The sequence below is a fragment of the Diceros bicornis genome, chromosome 17, assembly GCF_020826845.1.
Source record: "Diceros bicornis minor isolate mBicDic1 chromosome 17, mDicBic1.mat.cur, whole genome shotgun sequence".
In the NCBI taxonomy this organism is placed as follows: domain Eukaryota; kingdom Metazoa; phylum Chordata; class Mammalia; order Perissodactyla; family Rhinocerotidae; genus Diceros; species Diceros bicornis.
This window is the reverse complement of record NC_080756.1, coordinates 60,295,970-60,321,149: the sequence shown is the minus strand read 5'-3', so window position 1 is coordinate 60,321,149 and position 25,180 is coordinate 60,295,970. Positions and strand designations below refer to the sequence as shown.

At 38.0% G+C, this 25,180-nt stretch overlaps 1 protein-coding gene and 1 pseudogene across 4 annotated transcripts in view; one reads left to right on the top strand and one right to left on the bottom strand.

Moving 5' to 3' along the window:
• The window catches only part of ADIPOR2 (adiponectin receptor 2), a 429,864-nt gene extending 419,965 nt beyond the window's left edge, over nt 1-9,899 (bottom strand). For 3 of the 4 annotated variants that reach the window (XR_009222598.1, XM_058559139.1, XM_058559138.1), the window contains exon 1: nt 9,783-9,898. The gene's annotated coding sequence lies outside the window, so the exon portion shown is untranslated. Of the gene's footprint in view, nt 1-9,782 lie in introns of all 4 variants that reach the window. The other variant, XM_058559140.1, reaches the window with a different exon arrangement.
• On the top strand, nt 4,933-6,456 carry LOC131415605 (protein SDA1 homolog; annotated as a pseudogene).
• Nucleotides 9,900-25,180: the final 15,281 nt, after the last annotated feature.

Here is a 25,180-nt window from a genome sequence, read left to right as displayed (position 1 = left end):
TCTTGACAAGTCCAGGATATATAAATTGTCATATCTACACTGAACCAAAATATGTAAAATATGCAAAGACCTCCTTCTATAAGTTATTTATCTGCACTGTAATACTCTATTACCACACTATTATTCCAACTATTTCAGAAATAAAATCTGTCACACAGAGTCAACCTTTCAGGCAAAATCAAAAACTGTCTCCATAAGTAAATTGTAATCATCCAGGACCTTATTTCATCCTGCATAATACCATCTAGAACACAAGTTTTTTTTTTTTACAATGCTGCAGATGGACAATCCAAGGAAGTGGTTAGTTACTTTTCTCAATATCACAAACAGAAATCTAGAAATAAAACTTATATCTACAATCTTTCTCAATATTCCTTAATTCCACTAAACCACAAGGCCTTCTTTCAACCACCAATATAAAAGAAAACGAATGGAAAGAAAAAAGAAAAACCTAGAATATATAACTATCTGCTGGCTTCACAGCAACTCTTCACAGACTAAAAATGCAATAAAAACCCTTTCAAGTGGAAAGATAGATCAAGTTTTCTTCTTAAACTCACTTATAGCAGTTTCTATCAAACATTTCAGAAAGATCCAAATTTATATACAGAATTCTCCTAAAATCAAAATTAAGTCTTAAACTTCAGAACTTCAGATATATGATAATAGCAACTGGATGACTAAACACATTTAAGTATTCTGAAGGTTCAAGAATCAAGATGTCAACTGAACGCCTGCTTATCTAGTTTCCAAAGTCTGTGGATATATTAACGAGCAACACAAAAAACCAGCAATCTGCTCATCAAAGTACATCCTCAAACTGTCTGCAACCCAGCTTCTATTAAAAAAGTGGTTGAGAGAAATGACATTTGAGTGAGATCTACAAAATATGCTCCTATTTACTCCTCTAGGTTCTATTTCTGGATCAAGTAACGCACCAAATTATTCTGGCCCAGAAGTCACAAACTTGAACATGTTGAACAGCCTGATGAAAGAAAAAAAGGCTGTTATTGTGCTGAACCAGAAACTGCTTAAAAGATTTACAATTCAAATTTTAAAACACACTCTGTTAAATAGTGCTGTGGTAACTGGCTATGGATATAAAAAAATTAAATTAGATCCTGCCTCACATAATATACAAAAAAAAATTTTTTTCAGGCAGAATCAAGACCTAAATGTAAAAAAACAAACTTTTAGAAAGAAATATGACAGACTCTTAATGACCTTGGGGCACGGCATAGATTTCTTAAATAAGTAAATAAGACACACAGGACAACAAACCAATGAGGAAAATAGTGAATAGATTTGATAATCATTTCTATTCAACAAAACAAATCATATAAGAAGTTAACAGATAAGCCACACAGACTAGGAGAAAATATTTGCAATTCACTTAACAGACATAACCAGAATACGTCATAAACTCCTAAAATCAATTTAAAAAGACAACCCAATGGGGGAGGGGGTGGACAGCCAATTCAAGAAATGGAAACCTGAATAGTCACGTAACATTTTGAAAACATACTCAATCACATAACTAATCAAAAAATAATGAAAATTAAGACGATCTGGGTATCATTTCACACTTATCTGATTTGTAAAAATTTAAAAAATATGACAATGCCATGGAGCATAAGGATTTGGAAACAGGAAACTCTCATATTCTCGTGCTACAAAATGCCAAGTAACACAATTTTGGAGAGCAATTTGGCAATATCTGATAAGAGTTAAAAATTCCCATAATCTCCATAACCTCCAACCTAATAATTCCACTTCTGGGTAATTTGTCCTAGAGAACTTCATTTCAAACTTAGTAACCACATACACGCACACACATACACATTTCACAAAACATTTTATCTTTACTGCCTGCAATACAACTTGATATTTTTCTATCCTACTTAAATTTCTAAACTGACTTCACGACCCATTAATGGCTCCCAACATGGAGTTTCAAGAACATGCCAAAGATCTTAAATATGTGCACAAGGGTTCCTACTCAGGAATCTTCAACGTAGCATTGTTTTTAAAACAGAAAAAATTGGAAACAACCTAAATACCTTTAACATGACAATAAATTTAAAATGACTGTATTCATATAACAGAATAATGTTAACTACACAGAAAATAAATGTGATGACTATAATTAGGTTGAATCATAACAAACTAGTAGGTCAAAAAGGGTAAAATATTAGCAATTTCATATGAATCTAAAACATATGCTTCATCAAAAACAAGTTACAGAATAGGCAGAATATCCTTTACATAAAGTTTGAAAATATGCAAAACAATATTATGATTTGTTTATGAATGTATTTCTATACAGTAATTACATAAAAACAGGCATTAGGAATGACAACACCAAATTCAGGATAACAGTTACTTCTGAAGAAAGCAAAATGTAATCCAAAGAGGTACTTCAACTGTAAGTGAAATTTTTTCCAAAAAAAAAAAAAAAAAAGTAAAGTATGGGAAAATGTTAAGATTTGATATAGCTGTATGGTGGATATACAAATGTTAATTATACTGGTCTCTGTATTCTCCCGTATGTTTGAAATATTTTAAGGAAAAAACAATCTGTGCTGGCCAAATAAAACATACATCTGCAGCCTAAATTCAAACCAACCCCCATACAAAATTTCTTTCCTTGATTTGAAACGTTAATACTTAGTCGTCACTTTTTTTTAACTAGGCCTCCAGCAAATTAAAAAAAAAAAAAAACAACTTTTATGTAATGCCCAATTTAAAGAGTTCCTTAAAATCTGTCAAGTGAAGATTTATCCCTGGAAAACTGGTCTTGCTCCTCCTTCCAGTTTAATGTTATGCATTTTACCATATTTCCATTTTTGCTTTTGCTGCCACCTGGGATCAGAATACATGCTTCCTACTTTTCCTCATTTTTCTTTCATATATATATTTTATTACACTTCTGGATCTTTCAAGTTACCAGAAATTCTTTCTGGAATGAAATAGGATAGAAATAAATTCCAAGAAAATAAAAACTAACCCTTCTGTTCCACCATGCTAAAGAGTTTTCAACTTTAGTTTGAAGAAGTTTTCACGACTTCTTCCCTGACCAAAGACGGGGTGTACAGATACAACTAAGCATACATTTTCACAAAACTAAAATTTCAGGACATATGGGATTAAAATGAATACGCCAGTGAAAAATAATTAGCTAATATACTAACAAAAAAATGCATACAAAAGAAAAGGCCTAGATGGCCAAAATTTAATAAGATAATTAATTTTGCCTCTTCACAACCATATGCTTTGTATGTTTTGTTTTCTAGCATATGGACATTGTGGAAAATACAGAAGTCCAATAAGGATATGTAACAATATAAGACAGCTATTAAGAAAATACTATTTTTCTGTGGTCTTCCATTAAAAAACTTGAAGTGTCCTTTCCCACAGGTATTTTCCCCATGCCTGAAGATATTCTGGAAGTTTCCAGAATCTGGCTTCCCTTTTCCTTCTGTCTAGACACTTATAATGTCTTATTAAACCAAGCTATAATATCATTTAGCCAGCATACATCCCATCTAACACATGGTGTACTCCAAAACAGAAAATTCAAAACCATCGATTATGTGAAATAAATCCCCTACTTAATCCATTCTCTAATTTCCAAAACTGAATACCAAATATACTTATTAAATAGATATGGTTAATTAATTATTCCTAATAAACAGGTCCTAGGATATCAATCGGTCTTATTTATCTCATTTTAGAAATAAAGAGAACATACCAAGATGACAATTTTATGCTGCAATTTTTCAAATTTATATTTCACAGACTTTGAAAAGGTTATTTTTTAACAAAGTTAAAGCACCTCATGCAGTAGTAAGCCCAAAATCCAATTTAGGTTTTGAAAAGACCATCTACTCACCACCTGCTATATACCAGGACTGCTATTAACTATGAAGAAAGCTGTATGCTCCTTAATCTCAAAAAATATAGTCTACTGGGCAGTCACTCAGATTCTTTTAACAGGGGTGGCAAAATCATACTGCTTTCAAGGGCCAGGTAGGGAATCTAAATAGGTGAGCAGCTCTGTCTTAGAAGAACAACTACAGAATGTATGCCCCACCTAAAGTAATTCTAAATCAACTTGAAAAGAATGCTATCAAACCAAAACACATCTCCCAGTGAGACAGAATACATTGCAAGAAATGTTTAACTGCCAATCAGATAAAGATTAAAAAATTTAAAAAGGTGGCAAACTTGAAAAGAATGCTATCAAAGCAAAACACATCTCCCAGTGAGACAGAATACACCGCAAGAAACTGTTTAGCTGCCAGATAAAGATTAAAAAATTTAAAAAGGTGGCAAACTTCAAAAGAATGCTATCAAAGCAAAACACATCTCCCAGCGAGACACACAGAACACACTGCCAATCAGATAAACAAAGATTAAAAAAAAAAAGTTGGCAATAGCACGGAGAAGCTAGACCTCCACATTTTTGGTGAGAGTTTACGCTGCTGTGACCTTTCTGGATGACAGTCTGCTAATATACATCAAAATGAAAAACGTTATTTCCTTCAACCCAGTAATTCGATTCTTAGAAAATTACCCTAAAGAATCATTAGCATGCAACAATTGTACATACTATGCATATGCACAAAATACAATAAATTTAAACAATCTAAATATCCAGCAATAGGAACACTATTAAATTATGGCATGCCCTTTCAATAAAATACTAAAAAACTATTTAAAATAACAGAGTAGATGCAGATGTGTTGACCTGGAAAGCTATCCATGAATAGTAATTTTTAAAGCACACTACTATAAGCCAAGATGGAGCCACCTGCAGAGCTCCCAAGTGCTGTTTCTGGTCACACCCAGAAGCATGATTCCAAGCCACAGCTGAGAAGGGTTGGCTGGTGTCAGTGATGTGGGTTTTCTGAGAGCCAGTCTGCAGCCAACATGTCCAGTAGAAACAAACAGTAGCTGCCCAGCAACCTGCAGCAGTGACAGAATTAATAAAGTGGACCCTCTGACTTACACTGTGGAGTTACTATAGCAGTAAAGCATTCACTACAAATCCAGTGCGGAGATTTTCAAATTGCAACCAAATAAACCCAGCAAAAAACTGGCAAAGCTGGTGATGTTTATGGCACAGATTGGTCACTGCTACCCAGAACATCTAGATAACTTTCAAGAGCTCAAAGATCTGCTCTCCTACAATTACACTGTCTTGAATGCAGATCTTCCAATAACGTTTTGTAAAGCCTTGATCTCGCTGAGAAGAATCTCACTGATCCATCAAGTTTGCTAAAGATCTTTGAACGTCTACATTGCCATATAAGCTTCTAAGACTTTATATACTCATTTTGTGACTGATGAGACTAAAAGTGCAAAATACAAGAATAAAGTGAATATAGTTTTGCAGAATTTCATGTACACATATTGAGGGACAACAACGCAACTACAGCCAAGATATCCTTGGAAGTGATGCCTGAACTCTACAGAAAAACATCTGAAATGACGCCAAGATGTTAACACAACTGCACGCTTCTCTAAGGTCACCATGATATTAACTGCTGCCTTGACATTCTTCCTAGGGAAAGAACAAGAAACAGGACAGCAACTCAGAACGCTAGTGCAGTATGCCACAGGGAAGAGAGGCTCCAAACACAAGAAAAGGTTGAAAAGGTTATGAAAGTGCTTCAGAAACAGAAGGAAAAAAAAACCAGAGGTGTTTAACTTTTCAGCTATCCATCTGATTCATGATCCCAAAGAGGTTGCAGAAAAACCACTAAAGTGGCTAAAGAGCTCTAAGAATATGTCTGAAGTGAAGATGATGCTCATGAACCTTATTCTCCAGATCAGTGAGAATTCATGAGCGTTTTCTAACTTCTATCCCTCTGTGCAAAGGTTTCTGCAGCAGCACCAAAGAAAAGTAACAAGATTCTTCTGTACACTGCACAAACATCTCATCACCTGGGAATCCCAGAGAACATTCAGACATTGCTCATGACTGTGGTCAGCCATTTCGTTATGGACAAAAACTCTGAGGAAGTTACCACAGTAGGAATCAACACTATGAAAGAGATAACAGCTCAATGACTAAAGAACTACCTCAAGACCCGGCCCCGTATAAAACACACAAAGATAAGGACGTAATGATGTCTGCCAGAACTTCTTCCGAACACTGAATTCTCACATGTGGCATAAGAAATTTCAGCATAAGATTACAGAGGCCTCAACAAAAACAAGAGTGCAAGAATATGGAGAATGAGATGCTATAGATTACATTCCAGGAACAGAAGTTCTAGACGTTGAGAAAGAGGAAGAGAATGCTGAGATGATAAAGATGAGTAGGGAAGTACCACTCTCAGTGAGGTGGAGGATGCTGATGAGCACCACTCTTACAATGAGGAACAGCAACAAATCTCCAAGAAGCTGGACAGCTTCATGGAGGAGCTGGAATGTCCAGTTAAAAAATAAGCGTTCCTTCAGAGCAAAGCAGCTGGCACCAAAAGTTAAACTTTCAAAAAAGAGAAAAAGAATGAGGTAACTTCCAAGCAAGTTTTCCATTTCAAGGAGAATGCTAAGTTTGTGTCATTAATCTGAAAATTAGTCAATCAAGAATGTTTATTTGCATTAAAAAGTCCAGAAGCACTATATTTTGAAAACCACCACCAAAAAAATTGCTGAACAATGATTGGTTTGATCCCATTTTTTTAAAAAAAAAACTATGCAACACAAAAAATGAGCCCTAATATAAACTAGAGATTTTAATTAATAACACTGAACAATATTGATTCATCAATTGTTAACAAATATGTCATGTTAATGCAAGATGTTCCTAATAAGGGAAAACGGAGAGTGGGTGATATGAGAACTTTCTGTACTATCTGCACAAATTCCTATAAATCTAAAACTGCTCTAAAAAATAAAGTCTATTAATTAAAAAAAAAAACCTGCATGTGTAGACAGATTTGTGAATAAACGTATGCATGTGCAGACAAAAAGAGCTCTATATTAAACTGTTAACAGTGGTTTTCTACAGAGTGTGAAACTGGAAAGAAGAGCATAAGGAGAAATTTTTACATTATATACCTCTGGACCATCTAAACTTTCTACACTGAGTAATACTCTAAAGAAAAGCTCTGTAGCATATCGGGACTGTATGGATTCAAATCCCAGCTCCACTATTAACTAGCTGATAAACTTGGACAGTTAATTTCTCTGTGCCTCAGTTTCCTCATCTGTAAATAAGGATAATAGTATGTGTACCCAGAGAGCTGCTGCAGATACTAAATGACTTAATACCTGTAAAGTATCAGAAAACTATCTAGTATATAGTAAGTGCTCAATAAATGGTGTTGCCCACCCCCACATCACCATCATAAAGCATCTACTAGTCCTGATTTTTGTTTTTTTTATTTTGACTGGTAAGATAAATCAGGAAAACTTGGCTCATCAATCCCCTTTCTAGTGAAATCTTTGATGCAGAAAATGCAAATTTATTCAACAGCCAAATAAAAATAATCTGAGACTTTTTTAAAGCAGATTACAAACCAACACTTAACAATATAAGCCCATTTATACAAAAACAATCACTAACAGATTCTCTAAAGATAATCACAAAAACAAACCCCTCTGAGTGGTGTGATTCTGGATAATTTTCACTTTCTCCTTTATACTTTCCTGACTCATTTTAATTTTCTACATTGAATATGTATCATTTCTAATAAAATAAAGTAGGAGTCAGCAAACTTTTTCTATTAAGGGCCAGACAGTAAATATTTTAGGCTTTGCAGGCCATATGGGTCTCTGTCCCAACTACTCAACTCTACTGCTGCACTGCAAAGGCAACCACAGACGATATGTAAACAAATGCATATGGCTATGTCCCAATAAAAACTTAATTTACAAAAACAGGCAGCTGGCAGAACTTGGCTTGCAAGCTATAAAGTGTGCTGACCCCTGAAATAAAGAACAAAACACAATTATTTTCACTTTGGAAAACAAAAGGTGATTTATACCAAAGAAAGTGCATCTTTCTTGATGAAAAAAACTCCATTATTAATCCCTACGAGCATAGGAATAGAAAAACACAAAAGAGTTCTTTGACACTCTGGAAATCCTCCTCTCCTCCCTAGCGCCCCTAAGAAGAACAAATTTGCTACAAAGTAGCCTAAAGTCTAGATAAGAACATACACTGGTGAGTAAGCAGTTACAGATAGAAGCTAAAAGAAATATGTCTTTCATATTTAAAGCATTTTGAAATTTTCTCAAATTTCATAATCATTCACCACCAAGCAGCTGTCAGGACAAGTGTGGAAGCCTCAACTACTGATGAAATGATTTTAGTTACAGATCATCACAGTCAGCACTGTGACAAATTTGTGAGAAAGGATGAAAACATCTATGAACAAGCGCTAAAAATGACATTTCTAAGAAATAAAAATTAAGAATGAAAATTATTTTGATGACATGAAAAATCCATGAAATTTTAACAAAATAAGAGGCAGGGAGTGGTGAAAGGAGACATAAAAGTGGCCTTTGATAAGAGGACACTTCAAACTTCAGAATTGACAAAGTTTATGATCTCCCCCCAAAAACAATGCTTTGCATTAAAATGAATTATTTTTTTGGGGCCAGCCCCACAGCTTAGCCATTAAGTGCACGCACTACGACGCTGGCGGCCCGGGTTCGGATCCCGGGCGCGCACCGACGCACCACTTCTCCGGCCATGCTGAGGCCACGTCTCACATACAGCAACCAGAAGGCTGTGTAACTATGACATACAACTGTCTACTGGGGCTTTGGGGGAAAAATAAATAAATAAAATTATAAAATGAATTATTTTTAACATTTCATTGGGAAGAGTTTTGCGATCAAATGATTTTAAATGTTATGACAGATTTCTTGGGAGTTTTAAATGGTTTCTTTGGAGGAGGGGGTAAGGACTGTTTTTGGAAGATATATAACAGGAATAACATAAGGCTGAGAAACCCAAAGTTTAAAAATAAAAATATTAAAACACTACTCCACTAAAAACATGTCAACAACCTGCAGTGAAGCCACCTTACCCACTAAAATCTCAGCTGGAGATTTAAATCTTTCTACCAAAATGCACTGTCGGGCCATCTCATAAAGTCAAATTCCAAAGGGCAAACTTTAAACCAGGTCAAAAGCCAGGAGGAGGAAAAAAGTACCTATCTGTTTCCAACCCACATTCTCTCTTAGACCTCTAAAACTCCTTTAAACCCTGTTACCTGCAGTTTCAAAAGAAGCAAACACTGACAGACGAAAAGCCAAACCGGGCTTGGGAACCAGGGCCCAAGGTCCTGTCCCAAGCCGGCCGCCTGAAGCGCCCCTGAGGAAAGGCGAGGGAACCTTGCTCCGCAGGCAAGGCGCGACAGCTACGAAGCACCGCCCGAGCCTCCGACAAGGAGATCCCTGGAAGTGATACGGCAGACGGAACGAATGGAGAGGGATCCCGCGGGCAGTGAGGACCGCCACTGTCCGCGACGGGAGGAGGGGGCTCCGGACCCGCCGCGGAGCGGCGGGAGGGCGGGGGCGCCAGGCTCCAGGAACAGCGGTTGAAGGAGGTGGACCCAGGCCCCTCGCGGCCAGCCCCTCTAACCCCTCACTGCACACCCTGCGAGGCGCCGGGTCCGTTCAGGGGCCAAGTGCAGGGCTGGGACGAGCGCGCTCCACGGCCCGCGCCGGGACACTTGCCCCTCAGCCCTCGCCTCCCCGCCAACCCCGGGCTCTGCCCCTTCACCGGGAAATGGCGCTCACGCTCCACAGACCCTCACCCAGAGCTCGTCGCCGACGCGCCGCACGCCCGGACTCCTAGACAAACAGGCTGAGGGGAAGGGGAGGAGGGGGAAGCGGAGGACGCAGAGCACCCAACCCACTGCGCCGCCGCCGCCACCGCGACGCCGCGTCTGAGATCGTGCTCGCGCCGCCGCCGCCGCCACTGCCTCGTCTTCCCGCCCCCACAGCCGCACGTCGTCGTGACGAGCCATCGCACGAGGCAATTCGAGCCAATAAGGACACACCTCGTGCGCAGCCGCCCTGGCAGAAACCGGAAGTTGCTCCTCTGAGCGCTCTAGAACCTGGGTGCATCCTGGGAATTGTGGTTCAGCCGGGGTGTCAACGAAAAGAGTGCTGAGCCTCAAGAGACTGAGCGAGACAGCGCTCCCCGAACGCTCACATAAACTCCCTTCGTTATTTTCCTCTCACTGAAAAGGGAAGCAGTTTAGATCAGAAGAGGCGAGGACCGCCCTGGCTGATGGATGCTTTTCCCAGTCTCTATGGATACGGATTACACAACTTGGGCGGAAGCCAAAATTTAGAGATTTAGGCTGGATAGTTTGTTTCTGCCAACGGCCAATATATTGCTAGGCGTCGTCTGTGAGAGCTTTGGAAATAAATCCGAAGAGGTAGCATTAGCCAACTCTTGCCCAAAACAATAGCGTTTGCCTCTTATTACCTTATTAAGATATTATGACTTATGCCCTACTACTTCCAAAACACAAATGTGAGCCCGCTCGCTCTTAAAATACATATAATTCAGAAGGATTTTTAAAATATTTTCAATGTAATGGCAGATCAGAAACTAATTTAGCATTAAATACTGTGTCTATTTACCCAGAATGAGTGATTTTCTACATATGAGCTTTGAGCTGAGCTCTTAACTTTCTAAAAACCAAGAACAGGTTTGGTTACGTACTTATTCTATATGAAAAGGAAGTATAGGAGTTGGTTGACATAGAAAAATGTTTTCTTCACATTCAGTTGTAAGAGGAGTTTATCACACTCTGAAGAGGTAATTGCCTTAACTGTCAAAACTCTTGTTATTGATTAAAGTAACTCCATAAGCTTTCAAGAACGCCTGTGCCCACGGCTTGTTGTTCTTCTCTTGGACCACAGCAAGAGAAAACAAAGGACGCTGGAAAAAGCTTCATACACCTCACAGCAAAAAGCCTGGAATGTGACATGTGAGGAAAAACAAACAACAACAAAAAATAGAGAACTCTTCACCTGGAAATGTAAATTCTAAGATGTGATTAAAGTTATTAAAATCGCAAAGAGCATGAATAAGATGGTCTTAAGATTGGTATTTTAGAACTAAGGCCACCCAATTAAGCTTGAAAGAGTTAAGATTAGTATAAATAAAATAATAGGAATTAAATTTAAAGGAACTAATTCCCTTCAAGGAGTAGTTTACATTGAAAATATAAATTATCTTTTTTTTTTCTTTTTTTGGCTGAGGAAGATTCACCCTGAGCTAACATCTGTTGCCAATCTTCCTCTTTGCTTGAGGAAGAGTCACCTTGAGCTAACATCTGTGCCGCTCTTCCTCTATTTTGTATGTGGGTCACTGCCACAGCATGGCCACTGATGAGTGGTGTAGGTCCGTGCCCAGGAACTGAACTCAGGCCACCAAAGTGGAGCACACCGAACTTAACCACTAAGCCACAAATGGGCCCCTAAATTATCTTTTTTAAGTTTATATAATTTGTGAAAGACATAGCAATAATGACTTCTTTTTTTTTCCAGGTAAAGACATAAAGCTTTTGAGATTGCAATCAAGGAAGACAATCACACACTTCCATGGCACATCAGAAAAAGAATACAAGTGTCTTTGGACAGCAAATTTGACCCAGTACGCCAACTCATATAGGGCAAAGATGAGAAGAACAGAGCCTCAGGCTTAATAAGAGGTCTACTGAACGTGACAGAGCTGTATAAATAAGACAATTAAAAAAGAGATTGTTCAAAGATCTCAAATCTTTTCTGCATCCCTCTCTCTTCATGATTTTGCTTTGACAAAACAAAGTGCTTTACACTAAGAAGTTTCCTCTGGAACAGTTCGTTGTGTGCTAAAAACATGTGAGAAAGAGACATCATTTTCCCACCAAGATTTTACCTCTCATTCTCTGTCATGTTGATCCCACTCCCAGATCACTACTGCCAATTCCTGATGCTCACAGTGATGAAACAAACCACATCATTTCCTCAAAATGCCCACACCTTCTCAGCTAATGAGGAAGTTGCCACCATCCCTGACCTGAGGGACATTCCCCTGAGTCCTACCTCCTTGGCTGACTTCACCAGTATCTCTTACCTAAATGTTACCATTAAACATTCTAAAGCAGATTTCTCAGGGCTGTCTCTTCGACTGTACTTCAGCTATTAATCTTTATATGTTGTCTTCTGACTAGCTGTCCAAAAACCAAGAGGAATTCAGTAAAATTCTGTATCCTCCAGTTCAGCTACATATCTTTAGAATCTCTGCTCTCTCCATTCTTATTGTGTCACACTTCTCCACGGGAGAGTGGAGTCCATCATCTTCTGCAGCACCAGGAAAAGAGTCCCTTCCGCCCCTACTCCCCATACTCGTCATCAGTGACCCAACAGTGCCTTGTGGCACAGCTAGTCTGATGTAGTCATCTCTACAATTATTAGATGTTGTTGACAAGGAGAATGGATCACTGGGTGAGTAACATTCATAATCCAGTTGTGGCCATCCCAGAATGAGACTTCAGTGACACTACAATGTGTTGCTGAAATCATGATATTGGACTTGCTCTAGGGACAGACTTAGCCTCCATTGTGATATGCAAGTCAATAGCCAATGAGAATTGAAGATTTATCTAAAGCAACAAGCAAATAAAGTGCAACTTTCAAATTCTAAAGGGTAAAAAAAATACTCTAGACCTCATTGTGAATTTAAACTTGACTTTGCAACTGGTTTTTCTTGCTTCTCCTATAAAGAAAAGAGAAATTATTTCATTTATTATTTTTCTAATCAGAACAATTACTATTTTTAAGGAAAAAAGACAAATTATTCTGCTAGTGAAAACCAAAATTAGTAGTTTTCTTTGAGAGAACTGTGTGACTTCTCAAAAAAAAATTACAACGGGAAATAAGCTTCATTATTACAAAATAGTTAAAACCATTCTAGACTCTTCTTTTCTCCCCTAATATCTATAAGCTTTTGAAATATAAACATTAGAACTGAGGGAAAAAATCTGAACAATACAGAAGATGGACCAAAAGAAAGAGCAAGGAATGTGACATCAGTCCCTGTGATTGTCTCATATAGATGTTGTAGGAGAGGAAAAACTTCTTTCTACTCTCTTAGGTTCTGTGGCTGGCCTAAGAATTAAACGGACATAAGACAGATTAACAGGAGAAAAGCAAACAAATATATTTAATATTTTTACGTGTACATGGGAGTCTTCAGAAGGAAAATGAAGACCCAAAGAAGCCATTAGACCTGAAACCTTATATACCTTTTTACACAAAGAACGACAAATTGTGGGGATGCAACAAGACAAAGGGGCCTGGAGTAATTGTGGGACAATGACTAGGAAATATACTATGGAAACTAATGGAAGATATGGGTTACTTTAGCAGATTTGTTTGTTCAACTTCCAGTCTCTGATGATAAGAATGTTCTTCTCAGGTGAAGGATGTTAACTAACCTATTGTGGTGATCATTTTGCAATACACACATATATCAAATCATTATGTTATACATCTTAAACGTCAATGTACATCATTGACAATGTTAAATGTCAATTACATCTCAATAAAACTGGGAGAAAAAAATATTCTCTTCCTGGAAGAGTACAGGAAGGGTATAGGAAGGTACAAGAAGTATACCTTTCTCAGGGAAAATTTTGACCTGCTTTTAGGTAGGAAGGGGGAGAGCAGAGAGCCCTTTTTGCATCTGCTGTTTCTCAAGCGTCCTCAGCTCAAAATAATCCATATGCCAAAGTGGCGTATTTTGGGGTGGCATGTTCTGAACTCCTTCAATGTAAAACAAATTGTCAAATGCAGCCAGCTAATTGGACTTTGAAGCATTGCGATTCAATGGTGTTAGCTGCTTTAAACATAATCTAGTAATCTATATGGCAAAATTAGAGAGAAATATATAAATATCTGTATCCTGGCTTAATTGCAATTAAACTGATATCAAATACAGTCATGCGCCACGTAACGACGTTTCCGACGATGACAGACCACATATACGCCAGTGGTCCCATAAGATTAGTACCATATAACCTAGGTATGTAGTAGGCTATACCATCTAGGTTTGTGTAAGTACACTCTATGATGTTTACACAACCACAAAATCGCCTAAAGACACATTTCTCAGAATATAGCTCCATCGTTAAGACACTCATGACCGTAGCTATACAGGTTTCTCCTGCTATCCAAAAGTTCACTTTACACCACTTTGCTTTTACAAAAGACATACATTAGTACCTGTTTTCACTAACAAAAAGAAATCCAAAGAGGATTTTTGCTTTTACGAAAAAAGGCGAAAAGTGAAAATAGCGTTCAGCATTTGTTTCACAGCGAGCTGTTATAGAGGCTAAGCAGTCATGCCTACTGTCGTATTTCAAGCCTTCCACATCAGCCACAGCAGTCACAGCACAGATGAATCTCGAACTTCGACAGTGAGGTGGGCAGACATGGAAGGAGTAAATGTTAGTGACCCGCCTGCCCTGATGGATTCAGATGATGAGAAGACGTTAATAGATGACCCTCTTCCTCTCTTTCCTCCACCCCAACCTCCCACGACTCAGCTTAACACACCATAATCACCACCACCACCTCTCAGCCTTCCAGCGTGCTTGCTGTCTTCCCGATTCTGGTAAGTGACACTACACCGTACAGACATTATTTCTACTTTATACAGGCTGTGTATTTATCATATCATTCCTGCTTTTACTATATGTTAGTGTTATTTTAGGTTTTATGTGTCATTTGGTATGATTTCGTAGGTTATTTTTTGGGTCTGGGAATGCTCAAAAATTTTTCCCATGTAAATTAATGATAATTGCTTCTTTGCTTTAAGCCATTTCCGCTTACAAAGAGTTTCATGGGAACGCTCTACTTTTGGGTGGAGTGGGGGACGTGAATGGAGTGGGGGACATGACCATATTGATAAAAATCACATTAATCTTGGATTTGAAAGTTTCCAAGGGGTCCATTTTAAATACTTAGAGAAATATCACAGCACACTAAATTTGTGCCACGTTGTAGTCATGTTTAAAACTGAAGATAAAGAACAGTATAAACATTCTCGTAATTACATAAATTACGTTAGCTAGGAGCTACGTTAGCAGCTCCTCAAACGCAGGTTAGGTACCATAGCCCTGGGGAATGGGTATAAGACTGAGAAAATCATTACCAGCTGTGCTGCTGGCTCATTGTTTAACTATGGCCTATGTGTTAGTTCTCGCTAAACTTCGACATCTTCACCAATAGAATGAAGACGTCTGTTAGGACATTTTTTAAATGGACACAACTTTATGAATGTGCTTGCCAGTGGGAAGAGGTGGAAAATAGGTCTGGGAACTAAGATTTTACCTTTATCAGTAATATTTCTTTTCTTCTATATGAAAAACGATAAAGCAAATGACAAAATTTTTAACATTTATTAATCCAGGGTGGTGTGTACACGGATATGTATTAGAATCTTCTCTGAACATTTTTTATAGTTTATAAAAATCAGCTTTATTGAAGTACACTTTACATACAATAAAATGCACCAATTTTTTGTGCACAATTCAAGCGAGGGGGTTTTTTTAGCTTTATTGAGGTAAAATTGACAAATAAAATCGTAAAATATTTAAAGTTTACAACATGATGATTTGATATACATAAACATTATGAAAAGGTTCGCCTCAGCAAATTAATTAGCACACCCATCGCCTCACATATTTACTTTGTGTGCGTGTGTAAGAACATTGAAGTTCTACTCTATTAGCAAGTTTCTTTTTTTTCTTTTTAATTAATTTTTTATTGAGGTAACATTAGTTTGTAACAGTATATGAATCTCAGGTGTACATCATTATATATATTTTTTGTGTGTGTGAGGATGATCGGTCCTGAGCTAACATCTGCCAATCCTCCTCTTTTTGCTGAGGAAGACTGGCCCTGGGCTAACATCCGTGCCCATCTTCCTCCACTTTATATGGGACACCGCCACAGCATGGCTTGACAAGCGGTGCATGTGTGCGCCGGGATCCAAACCAGCGAACCCTGGGCCACCACAGCAGAATGCGCGCACTTAACCACCTGTGCCACGGGGCCGGCCCCGCAAGTTTCAATTATACAATGTAGTGTTATCAACTATAGTCACCATGTTATACCCTAGATCCTCAGACCTTATTCATCTTATACCTGAAAACTTCTACCCTTTTACCAACCTCTCCCTGTTTTCCCCACCTCCCTGCCCATGGCAACCTCTTTTCTACTCTGTGTTTCTTCTCTATATTCTACAAGTTCAACATATTTTTTTTTAGATTCCACATGTAAGTGATACTATGCAGTATCTGTCTTTCTCTGTCTGGCTTATTTCACTTAGCATAATGCCCCCCAGTTTCATCCATGCTGTAGCAAATGTCAGGATCTTTTTTTAACAACTGAATAATATTCCATTGTATTTATATACCACATTTCCTTGATCCATTCATCCGTGGATGGACACTTAGGTTGTTTCCATACCTTGGCTATTGTGAATAATGCTGCAATGAACACGAGAGAGCAGATATCTCTTCGAGATAACGGTTTCGCTTCCTTGGATATATACCCAGACGTGGAATAGCTGAATCATATGGTAGTTCTACTTTTAATTTCTTGAAGAATCTCCATACTGTTTTCCATAGTGGCTGCACCAATTTACATTCCTACCAACAGTGCACAAGGGTTCCCTTTTTGCCACATCCTTGACAGCATTTGTTAGCTCCTATTATTTTTTATAATAACCATCCTAACAGGTGTGGGGTTATATCTTATTGTAGTTTTGTGTGTGTGTGTGTGAGGAAGATTAGCCCTGAGCTAACATCCAATGCCAGTCCTCCACGTTTTGCTGAGGAAGACTGGCTCTGGGCTAACATCCGTGCCCATCTTCCTCCACTTTATATGGGACGCCGCCACAGCGTGGCCTGACAAGCGGTGTGTCGGTGCACACCTGGGATCCAAACCTGCGAACCCTGGGCCGCTGAAGTGGAGCGCCAGCACTTAACTGCTGCGCCACTGGGCCGGCCCCTATCTTATTGTAGTTTTTATTTGCATTTCCCTGATGATTAGTGATATTGAGCTTTTCATATACTTGTTGGCCATTTGTATGTCTTCTTGGAAAAAATGTCTATTCAGGTCCTTTGCCCATTTTTTAATTGGGTTACTTATTTTTTTGCTATTGAGTTGTATGAGTTCCTTCTATATTTTGCATATTAACCACTTATCAGATATGTGGTTGACCAATATTTCCTCCCATTTCATAGGTTGCCTTTTCATTTTGTTGATGGTTTTGTTTGCTGAGTAGAAGCTTTTTAATTTGATGTAGTCCTACTTGTTTATTTTTGGTTTTGCTACCTTTGCTTTTGGTGTCAAATCCAAAAAATCATTGCCAAGACCAATGTCAAGGAGCTTATCCCCTACGTTTTCTTCTAGGACTTTTATGGTTTCAGGTCTTGCATTCAACTCTTTAATCCATTTGAGTTGATTTTTGTCTATGGTGTGAGATAATGGTTCAGTTTCATTCTTTTGCATGTGGATATCCAGTTTTCCCAACACCATTTATTGAAGAGACTATCCTTTCCCCATTGTATATCCTTGGCTCCTTTGTCAAAAATTAGTTTGCCATATATGCATAAGTTTATTTCTGGGCTCTCTATTCTGTTCCATTGACCTATGTGTTTGTTTTTATGCCAATACTATACTGTTTTGATTACTATAGCTTTATAATACAGTTTGAAATCAGGAAGCATGATGCCTACAGCTTTGTTCTTCTTGCTCAAGATTGCTTTGGCTATTTGGTGTCTTTTGTGGTTCCATACAAATTTTAGGATTTTATTTTTCTATTTCTGTGAAAAATGCCATTGGGATTTTTTTTATTTTTGAGGAAGATTGGCCCTGCACTAACATCTGTTGCCAATTTTCCTCTTCTTTTTTCTCCCCAAAGCCCCAGTACATAGTTGTGTATCATAGATATAGAGTTGTAGCTCTTCTATGTGGGATGCCGCCTCAGCATGGCTTGATGAGCGGTGAGTAGGTCTGCCCCCAGGATCCAAACCAGGGAACCCAAGGCTGCCAAAGTGGAATGCGTGAACTTAACCTCAACGCAACCAGGCCGGCCCCAGGCCGTTGGGATTTTGATTGGGATTGCATTGAATCTCTAGATCACTTTGGGTAGTATGGACATTTTAACAATATTAATTCTCCCAATCCATGAGCACAGAATCTCTCTCTATTTATTTGTGTCTTCTTCATTTTCTTTCATCGATGTCTTATAGTTTTCACCGTATAGATCTTTTACTTCCTTGGTTAAATTTATTCCTAAATATTTATTCTTTTTGATGCTATTGTAAATGAAATTGTTTTCTTAATTTCTCTTTCTGATAGTTCATTGTTAGTGTATAGAAACACAATTGATTTTTGTATATTGATTTTGTATCTTGCAAATTTACTGAATTCATTGATTGGTTCTAACAGATCATGTCATCTGCACATAGAGACAATTTTACTTCTTCCTTTCCAATTTGGATGCCTTTTACTTCTTTTTCTTGCCTAATTTCTCTAGCAAAGTCTTCCAGTACTATGTTGAATAAAAGTGGCAGGATTGGGCATCCTTGTCTTGTACCTAATCTTATAGGAAAAGCTTTCAGCTTTTTACCATTGAGTATGATGTTTTAGTTGTGGGCTTGTCATATATGGCCTTTATTTTGTTAAAATATGTTCCCTCTACACCAAGTTTGTTGAGAGTTTTTATTATAAAGGATGCTGAACTTTGTCAAATGGTTTTTCTGCATCTTTTGAGATGATCTTGTGATTTTTATCCTTCATTTTGTTAATGTAGTGTATCACGTTGATTGATTTGCAGATGTCGAACCATTCTTTTTTGTGTGTGTGTGAAGATCAGCCCTGAGCTAACATCCACGCCAATCCTCCTCTTTTTGCTGAGGAAGCCTGGCCCTGGGCTAACATCTGTGCCCATCTTCCTCCACTTTATATGGGACACTGCCACACAATGTCTTGACAAGTGGTATGTCGGTGCACACCCAGGATCCGAACCCCAGGCCACCGCAGCGGAGCTCGTGCACTTAACCGCTATGCCATGGGTCTGGCCCCTGTTGAACCATTCTTGCATCCTTGGAATAAATCTCACTTGATCGTGGTGTTTGATTCTTTTAATGTACTATCGAATTTGGTTTGCTAGTATTTTGTTGAGGACTTTTGCATCTATGTTCATCAGTGATATTGTCCTGTAATTTTCTTTTTCTGTAGTGTCCTTGTCTAGCTTTGGTATCAAGGTAATGCTGGCCTCATAGAATGAGTTTTGAAGTGTTCCCTCCTCTATTTTTTGGAAGAGTTGAGAAGGATTCGTGTTAATTCTTCTTTAAATTTTTGGTTTGGTAGGATTCACCAGTGAATCCCTGTGGTCCTGGACTTTTGTTTGTTGGGAAGTTTTTGATTACTGATTCAGTCTCCTTACTGGTAATTGCTATGTTCAGATTTTCTATTTCTTTATTATTCATAGTCTTGGTAGGTTGTGTGTTTCTAGGAATTGATCCATTTCTTCTAGGTTGTCCAAAGTGTTGGCATATAACTATTCGTTGTAGTCTCTTATGATCCTCTGCATTTGTGTGATATCGGATGTAATGTCTCCTCTTTCATTTATAATTTTATTTATTAGAGTCCTCTCTCTTTTTTGGTAAGTCTAGCCAAAAGTTTGTCTATTTTGTTTATCTTTTCAAAAAACCAGCTCTTAGTTTCATTTATCTTTTCTATTGTCTTTTTAGTCTCTATTTCATTTATTTTCACTCTGATCTTTGTTATTTATTTCCTTCTACTAACTCTGGGCTTCATTTGTTTTTCTTTTTTCTATTTCCTTGAGGTGTAGAGTTAGGTGTTTATTTGAGATCTTTCTTTTTACTTAATGTAAGTGTTTATCACTATGAACTTTCCTCTTAGAACTGCTTTTGCTGCATCCCATGAGTTTTGGTATGTTTGTTTCCATTTTCATTTGTCTCCAGATATTTTTTATTTCTCTTTTGATTTCTTCTTTTACACATTGGTTGTTCAGTAGCATGTTGTTTAATTGACAACAAATTGATAATTTGTGAATTATCCAGTTTTCTTCTTGTAATTGATTTCCAGTTTCATACCATTGTGGTCAGAAAAGATGCTTGATATGATTTAAATCTTCTTAAATTTATTAAGACTTGTTTTGTGGCCTAATATGATCTATCCTGGAGAATGTTCCATGTGCACTTGAGAAGGATGTGCATTCTGCTGCTGTTGGATGGAATGTTCTGTAAATGCCTGTTAGGTTTATTTGATTTAATACAAAGTTTAAGTCCAATGTTTCTGTATTGATTTTCTGTCTGGATGATCTATCCATTGTTGAAAGTGGGGTGTTGAAGTTACCTACTATTTCTGTATCACTGTCTATTTCTCCCCTCAGATCTGTTCATATTTGCTTTATATATTTAGGTGCTCTCATATTGGGAGCATAAATATTTACTAATGTTATGTCCTCTTGATGAATTAATCCCTTTATCATCACATAATAACCTTTGTCTCTTGTTACTATCTTTGGTTTAAAGTCTGTTTTCTGATATTAGTATAGCTTCCTTTGCTTTCTTTTGGTTTCCATTTACATGGAATGTCTTTTTTCATCCCTTCATTTTCAGTCTGTGCCTTCAGTGTGTCCTTACACCTGAAGTGAGTCTCTTGTAGGCAGGATATAGTTGGGTCTTGTTTTTATCCATTCAGCCACTCGATGTCTTTTGATTGGAGAATTTAGTCCATTTACATTTAAAATAATTACTGAAAGATATGGACTTACTATTGCCATTTTGTTGATTCTTTTCTGCTTGTTTTGTAATTCCTTTGTTTCTCTTCCTTTTGTCTCTTTTTTGTGTTTTTTTTTTTTTTTTGGTGAGGAAGATTAGCCCTGAGCTAACATTTGTTGCCAATCCCCTTTTTTTTTGCTGAGGAAGACTGGCCTTGGGCTAACATCCATGCCTATCTTCCTCCATTTTGTATGGGATGCTGCCACAGCATGGCTTGACAAGCGGTGCGTCAGTGCATGCCCGGGATCCAAACCCCAGGCTGCAGCAGTGGGGCATGCGCGCTTAACCACTACGCCACCGGGCTGGCCCCACTTTCTTTGTGATTTGATGATTTTCTATTGTGGTATGCTTTGAATCACTACCCTTTATCTTTTGTGTATTTTCTATTGGTTTTTGTTTTGTGATTACCATGTGGCTTACATAAAACTCATTTATAACAATATGTTTTAAGCTGATAACAACTTAACTTCAAACACATACAAAATATCTACATTATGATACTCCCTTCACTCATTTTGTTTGGTGTCATAATTTACATCTTTTGACATTGTGTATCCATTTACAAATTACTGTAGTATAGTTATTTTTAATACTTTTGTCTTTTAGTCTTCATACTAGGGTATAAGTGATTTACCACCACCATTGTAACATTAGAATATTCTGAATTTAACTATATACTATATAGCTTAAGTATAACTATATAACTTTTACCAGTGAGTTTTATACAGTCATATGTTTTCCTATTACTAATTAGCATCCTTTCATTTTGGCTTGAAGGACTCCCTTTAACATCTCTTGTAAGTCTGGTCCAGTGTTTATGAACTCCTTCAGCTTTTGTTTGTCCAGAAAATGCTTTATCTCTCCTTCAATTCTGAAGGACAACTTTGCCGGGTAGAATTTTCTTGGTTGGCAGGTTTTTTTTCTTTCAACACTTTGAATATGTCATGCCACTCCCTCCTGGCCTACAAAGTTTCTGCTGAAAAATCTGCAGGGAGTCTTATGGGGAGTCCTTTGTACATAACAGGTTCATTTTCTCTTGCTGCTTTTAAGATTCTCTCTTTGTCTTTAACTTTTGACAATTTAATTACAATATGTGTTGGTGTGGGTCTCTTTAGATTCGTCTCTTTTGGAATGCTCTGGGCTTCCTGGATCTAGATGTCTGTGTCTTTCCCCAGGTTAGGGAAGTTTTCAGCCGTTATTTCTTTGAATAAGCTTTCTGTCCCTTTCTCTCTCTCTTCTCTTTCTGGGACCCTATAATGTGTATATTGGTCTGCTTGATGGTGTCCCATAAGGTAACTTCACTCTTTTTCATTCTTTTTTCTTTTTGCTCCTCTGATTGAATGAATTCCACTGCCCTGTCTTCTAGTTCACCGATCCTTTCTTTCATTTGATGTAGCCTTCTGTTGAATCCCTCTATTGAATTTTTCACATCAGTTATTGTATTCTAAGCTCTGTGATTTCTGTTTGGTACTTTTTAATATTTTCAAACTCGTTGTTGAAATTCTCACTTTGTTCATGTATTGCTTTCCTGATCTTGGTAAGCATCTTTATGACCATTATTTTGAAGTCTCTATCAGGTAAATCACTTATCTCAGTGTCAATAAAATCTGTTTCTGGAGATTTAGCTTGTTATTTTGTTTGAAACATATTACTCTGTTTCTTCATTTTCCTTGACTCACTATGTTGGTTTCTGCACATTAGATAACACAGCCACCTCTCCTGGTCTTGACAGAGTGGACTTGTGTGGAGTTGAACCTCATCAATCAGCCCAGCCTAAGCTCCTGGTTGTCTCTCAAACCTCTGTGATTGTCCAAGCCACCTTCTTTGTCCTTAGTGGCTCCCAGTAGTTGAGAGTATGCCAAGACCCATCAGTGTCCCAAAGGAGAGGAATACATTCAGCACCTAGATACAGTTTGATTGTAATGCAGACCCCCAGGCAGCAGCTAGGAAAGTATGTAGTTAAGCCCCTTCTGGGAAGAAACTAGGAGACAGGCATTTTTGCTTGCTCCTTCTGTACTGGGTCTGCGTGTATAGCCGCAGGGAGGTGCTCCTGCACCCATTAAGAACTGCTTCTTTGTTTGCTATACTCCTGTGGGACTCATGAATGGAAGTCACATTGGCTATCAGAGCCAGGTGATCCAGGGACCTATCCCTTGGGCAGCAGCTGCAAAAGCTGGGGTGCAGTGTGTACAAGTTCCCTCAAGGAAGACACTGGTAACTTGGAGTGGGCTAGAGGGAGATGGCAAGGGATATATTGACCAGTTTCCTTGATATCTGAGGAGGATCACAGCCAGCCTCTAGATCTGTGCTAAATTAGAAGCCTGACCCTCAGGAAGCAGCTTCAAAGTAATCAAACAGACCCCTTTCAGGGAAAGACTGAGATATGGGCATTTTTGCCTATATTCTCTGCTCTGAGCCCTGCCGATAGTGATGGTGAGTGCTCACACACCCATTAACAACTGCTTCTTTGTTTGCTATAGTTTTGTGGGTCTCATGAATGCAAGCCTCATTGGCTTTCAGAGGTAGATGTTTTGGGGCCCCACCCCTCAGGTGGGAGTCTTAAAAGTTGGGACACTAAATGTGGCGTCCAAACCCTTCACTCCTCAGGGAGAAGATGGGAGCTGGGAGTTTTCTCCCAATTGTATGGCACTGTGCCAGGGGTGGGATTTATGGCAAGAGTGTGTCTCAGGCTTTTCTACATTTTGATGTGGGGATTTGCTCATTTACAGAATGTGTACGCAGTCTTTGCATTTCTTTCAGGGGTAATTGCTCTGTGTGTAGCTGTACATTTGGTGTGTTCATGAGAGGAGAGGTGTTCAGGAGCCATCCAGTTTAAATGAGTTTTGACAAATGTATACACCCATGGAAGCATCACTTTAATCAAAATATGGAATGTTCCCAACACCCTCAACCCAAGGTTCCCTCATGCCCCTTTGGAGTCAGTAGCCCTCTCCCAACTCTGGCCCAGGCAACCACTGATCTTTCCTTCACTATAGATTAGTTTCATCTCTTCTAGAATTTCAAATCAATGGAATTGTGCAATATGTACTCTTTTGTGTCTGGCTTCTTTCATTCAGCATAATGTTTTTGAGATTATTTCATGTTGTTGCATATATCAGTAATTTGTTCCTTTCTATTGCTAAGTATTATGAGTATACCACAGTTTGTTTACCCATTCACCCATTGATGAATGTTTGGGTAATTTCCAGTTCTTGACTATTGTGAATAAAGCTGCTATGAACATTCATGTATAAATCTTTGAGAGGACCTATGTTTTCATTTCTTTTGGGTAAATACCTAAGAGTGACATAGCTGAGTCATATGATAAGTTGATGTTTAACTTTATGAGAAACTGCCAAATTGTTTCCCAACATAGTTGTAACATTTTACACTCTCACCAGCAATGTATGAGATTTCCAGTTGCTCCATATCCTCACCAACACTTGGTTTGGTCAGATTTTTTTATTTAAGCTGTTTTAGTGGGTATGTTACTATTAGCTCACTGTAGTTTTAATTTCCCCTTCTCTGATGACAAATGATTTTGAAACTTTTTCATATGCTTATTGGCCATTCTTATATTTTCTTTGGTGATGTGTCTGTTCAAATCTTTTGCTTATTTTTTAAAATTTGGTTGTTTCCTTTCTTATTATTGAGTTGCAAGAGTTCTTTATATATTCTTGCATACAAGTCCTTTGCCAAAATGAAAAGCAAGCAGGAAATATTTTTTAAGAACTCCACAGTTAACATCGTATTTCAAAGTTACAAAGGGTTGTTTCCATTTAGTCTCTCATTTGCTGTGAGAATGGAATTGGAACACAAAAATTTTCATTAGTTTGAAAATATAGAGTAATAAAGCTTTGCATTAGAAAGCTACAAATACTGAAAAATCAGGAAATAGAGGTGAAAATCAATAAAGAAAAAAGTAGTTTCAGAAGTAATTTAGAAGCACCTGTTAGTTAAAAATCTGTCAGCTTTTAATTAAGGAAAAATTCAAGACAGCATCTGTTCTGCTTAGTGACTAGTTAAGCAATCATTCCTACAAAGAAAAGTGTGAGCCAAAAAAAAGAGCATTTGTTGTGCTAAAGTTTAAAATCCATAACATAAAGAGGTTTTTAACCTTGAAATATCTTGATGACGTACAGCTAAACTCAGAACTTACAACAAGGTGCTTAGTCAGGGTAATGTGATAACAATTCCCTTATCAAGTTACCCAGGATGAATTCCCAAGCCCTTGGGGTTGCAATTACAGTGTAGCGACAATTTGCAGAAATCAGTTTCAAGAACTGGCAGGCATTTACTGTGGAGCAAACAGGATGGATCTGGAATTG